General features: G+C 44.8%; 1 non-coding gene across 1 annotated transcript; it reads left to right on the top strand.

Moving 5' to 3' along the window:
• The first annotated feature begins 4,530 nt into the window (after positions 1 to 4,530).
• Trnas-gga lies at positions 4,531 to 4,614 on the top strand. The gene is given in 2 exon segments: positions 4,531 to 4,570; positions 4,580 to 4,614. It is a non-coding gene; the product is annotated as a tRNA-Ser (tRNA).
• The last annotated feature ends 266 nt before the right edge of the window (positions 4,615 to 4,880 follow it).

Here is a 4,880-nt window from a genome sequence, read left to right on the forward strand (position 1 = left end):
CTATTTCTAATGAGCTACACATAATTAAGCCTGTAATTCATGACGAACTTGATTGTTACTATTCCTACTGTTGTATCTTCCTTACGTAACGAACGAGCAAAACGCACACATCAGATAGTAGTCTTGTGTCTAGCACGCTATCTCCCAGGAAACAATACCTCCAGCCAGAGCATTTCCGGTTGCCACAAATGAATGATTTTGTCATTACCTCTACATCTAATTCATATGTGACCTTCCAAACTGAATTACGTAGGCCTACTACATTGCGTGAATGAATGCGGCAGTTTTCTCGGCAACAACGATAAACAAGCAAAGAAATAGAAAGACTTGGCTATAGATGTCTGCCATCATAGGGCTGTCGTGACAGCTGAGTCTTCCGTGACGTCTTAATGGTGACGACAGCGGCTGAGGGGCGTTTAGAGACGGCAGCAGACCACATTGACGTGTGACGTCACTTGGCAACCAAGTCTTCTTGTATCCGCTGCAATTAATCATTTATTTTTATCGATCATTTCATAGGTATACATTTTCGGTAAATTAACCATCATTTGGTGCCAAGATGCCCGTGTGGGAGATTTTAATTACGTTCCGGTACCGCCGAAAATGTGCAATTGCGACGCCTAAATGCTATTCTCAAATTTCTGTGTTTCATGCAGCCTTTCCAGGCTACACTTTTCATCATATATTTTCTATGTGCCCTGTACAACGATGCGCGATGGCAAACTTCGCTGCATCAGCACTGCTTAAATTTTTAATTTTTTACGTACACTGCACATATGTCATTCAATGACTCCCACGCCGGTCGTCCACCTATATTTTGCTACGTCACTGGAACGCTGGCACGCGACACACAAACCGTGAAACCAGCATCAGATACTCATAATTACATTGTACAGAGTGTGAGCAAATTTAAAAGTTAATCACAAATGTAGACAGCAGTAATGTAGAAGCGGAATTTCTTTTTCCGCTAGTCTTCCGTCTCCTGCAACCGACAGAGCTTTGTCGCTGCCTCAGTGACTGATTGTTGCTGCTACCACGAGGATCGGTGTAAATTTTAGCTCTCCCGCGAGTAGTGGCGGTTTTCTGAGATAAACGAAAACGGGAGGAAAATATATACGCAAGTGTTCGTCATCGAAACGATAGTGAATCCCTAATTGGCACAGCGACTTAATTTTTAATATTTAGGAACAGCAGAATCTTGCGTTGCCCGCGAATTGCGAGATGCGTGTCCATTCCCACACGTGAATCACACTCCTAGTCGCTAGTAGTTGTACCATTGTAATGCATTCGAAGTGTGCTGTTTCGCACTCCGCACCTACATGGATAGCCTTCTGTCTCAGCTGATCTTACCCTACACTCCTGAGAAGGAGGAGATTCTGTGACTAAATCTTCCCGAAAACACGTATACTAATCGTCAAAAAATACCGTCAAAACGTTTTTATCCAAGCCAATTACCGCATGTGATACTTTTATTATGCTCACTTGCATGACGTGCGTTGTGCGGAGTATGCGTAGCGATAAGGGATGGAGCTCCACGGTTTTGAAGACGTATGATGGCTAGAAAAATTCCTCTCGAGTCAAGGCGAAACCTTAAACACGTACATAGGATTAGCAGATATGTAGTCACCACCCATCGATTGTCAAGACATAATAAAGAAGTTGACAGCGACGTGTGTTTCGTATCGACGCGGATTATAATCGCGGTGTCAGAACGTGTTTTACTTCGTGGCAATGTGTCCAGCTGTTGTCCTTCCGTTTCTACAGATTGCGTTCGTATCTGGTAACGGATAAGAAAAAAGATCTATCGTCGGCTTTTACACGCTGCATATGTGAAGACGAGAACCGCAGTGAAGGTCACAACTAATTCACTGGAAAGGCGATAAAAACAAAAAACAAAAAATCTTCTGTCCGCGATATTGCTCTGTCATGTCGCTGGAGAGCAATGATCGCGAGAACGAAAGCCACCAAAGCTTCATTTTACGGTGCCTGACTGCGTTATACGCTGCTCTTTGGCGCATGCGGACACACACCACGTTTCATATCTTAGGCCATAGAGATACACATATATAAGGCACGTGCATCTATCCTTGCTGTGTTGTGGTTCGAAACCAAGGCAGTTGCAGTATTTATAAAAATTTCATTCTGCAGCATTTATAGGTAGATTCAAGGACTGATTTCAACAACTGATCTCCTTGTTGTATTAGTATCACACACGTAGTAATGAAGTTGAGCTAATTTCCCCAAGATTCGCAGTGTTAATCCGATAACTGTCCTTATTGCAGTTGGCCACGTGAAACGACATCAAACGTTCCAAACACTGCCCTGACAATTCTTTATTTTCACAAACGACAGAATACAGTAATACGACGAATTCCTGTTCTTGTTGGAATGTGGCTCATTTAGCTGACCGCTTCCACAGAATCGGTTTGGCGGGAAGCATATAGTTTTCTGGCCGTTTCATCGGGAGTACGTGTGAGGTGTGTTGTTATGCTTTAAGAACTAACATCCGTGATGTCCAAATTTACACAGAATGCGAGGCTATGATCCCTGCAGAATCCAGTACAGGTAGCGACACAGTATCGAGATATGAAGCGTGATGTACCGAATACGTCACTGATGGAAGACATTAATATACCGAGTTAGAGATTAACATCCTGTCGTCTCAAAATTTTCGCCATTCGTAGCGTTTTAGACCTGACGACCGACACGCATCCCTACGTTCAACCCATGCAAGGATTCTGAAGCAGGTTTGGTGCGCAGCTTGTGGAGTCAGTTGGGTTAAAATTCTCCCTTTTTAAAGAGTGTGTCCAAACATTCCTCTGTGCTCCGTCACTGGGCAGACTGTAACGACTTTTGTTTCACGTGCGTTTGTGCCGGACTGCAAGCACTTGCATAGTAAGCAGTGCTGGTAATTCACTGCCGTCCACCCAGCCTGGGAAACGCACAATACGCAGATGTAGACACCTACTTTGGAAAGTGTACGCACATTCTGTACCCATCGCGGCAGGCCTCGTTGCGCGATACACAACCGTGACGTCACAACACGGACACACTCGCCCTGTTTATTACGGCCGACTCTGCAGCGCCACACGTGCAGCCCCTGCCTTCCACAGAGCTCGGCCTTACAGTCTTCTTACTAAGACGATGCGTTTAGTATTGCAAAAGATTTGCCTATTATGAAGTTTTAGCATCTAAATGGTGTACTGCTACTGCTTTAATATACTATCAAAACATATAAATGGCGTACATCTAATCGATCGCTAGGAAAAAGGATTCTGAAGCAGGTTTGGTGCGTAGCTTGTGGAGTCAGTTGGGTTAAAATTCTCCCTTTTTAAAGAGTGTGTCCAAACATGGGTTGAACGCAGGGACGCGTGTCGGTCGTCAGGTCTAAAACGCTACGAATGGCGAAAAAATTTCCGACGCTTTGTTTTCTGCATCGACAATCTAATCGCACAGCCTTTGTTGCCAAAGAGTTTTCGTTGCAGTTTGCTTCTTCCTCTGCGAAGTGGTACTGTGATTTCTTACACATTCCAGCCACGTATCAGCTCAGTATGAAAGTAGCCTTGATGACAATAGAGAAGAAATTTATCATTTCAAAGTTCTGGTACGATGTTTGGTTTCCGCTTTTCGACGTGTCCGAAAAGTTCATACTACTAGGAATCTGTATTTTTCTTTTGTTTCCTTCACTGCTTGCTCAATATACAGATTGAATAACATCGGGGACAGGCTACAACCCTGTCTCACTCCCTTCCCAACCACTGCTCCCTTTCATGTCCCTCGACTCTTATAACTGCCATCTGGTTTCTGTACAAATTCTAAATAGCCTTTCGCTCCCTGTATTTTACCACTGCCACCTTTAGAATTTGAAAGAGAGTATTCCAGTCAACAATGTCAAAAGCTTTCTCTAAGTCTACAAATGCTAGAAATGTAGGTTTGCCTTTCCTTAATCTATTTTCTAAGGTAAGTCGTAGGGTCAGTATTGCGTCACGTGCTCCAACATTTCTGCAGAATCCAAACTGATCTTCGCCGAGGTCGGCTTCTACCTGTTTTTCCATTCGTCTGTAAAGAATTCGCGTTAGTATTTTGCAGCTGTGACTTATTAAACTGATAGTTCGGTAATTTTCACATCTGTCAACACCTGCTTTCTTTGGGCTTGGAATTATCATATTCTTCTTGAAGTCTGAGGGTATTTCGCCTGTCTCATACATCTTCCTCACCAGATGGTAGAGTTTTGTCATGGCTTGCTCTCCCAATACACTCTTCTATACACAGTTAAGCCGAATACGTTTTTCCGCCAGTTCTCCGTCCCTGCGGCCGACAGAGCTTTGCCACTGCCTCAGCTGCTGACTGTCGCTGCTGGCGCTCCGAGAGGTCGGCAGGTCCACTCCCTCGCCAGTGACGGCGGTTTCCTGGCCTAAAGGAAAGCGGGAAAAGTTTTCGAATATGCCCTAAGAAGAACGTCGCGTCGCCTGCCATTTACGAGATGCGTAACCATTCCCACATGTCATAATCACACTCCTAGTCGGGCCGGCCTGAGTGGCCGAGCGGTTAAAGGCGCTACAGTCTGGAACCGCGCGACCGCTACGGTCGCAGGTTCGAATCCTGCCTCGGGCATGGATGTGTGTGATGTCCTTAGGTTAGTTCGGTATAAGTAGTTCTAAGTTCTAGGGGACTTATGACCACAGCAGTTGAGTCCCATAGTGCTCAGAGGCATTTTTGAACTCCTAGTCGCTGGCTAGTTGCACTGTTTTAATGTATCCGGACACTGCTATTTCGCAGTCCGCACATTCATGGTTGGCCTTCTGTCACAGCTGCCTCCAGCTGATGGTATCCTAAATTTCTGAGGAGGAGGAGGAGGTTGTGTGAGAAAATATTCAAGA

This window comes from Schistocerca piceifrons, unplaced genomic scaffold (assembly GCF_021461385.2).
Source record: "Schistocerca piceifrons isolate TAMUIC-IGC-003096 unplaced genomic scaffold, iqSchPice1.1 HiC_scaffold_1872, whole genome shotgun sequence".
Taxonomy (NCBI): domain Eukaryota; kingdom Metazoa; phylum Arthropoda; class Insecta; order Orthoptera; family Acrididae; genus Schistocerca; species Schistocerca piceifrons.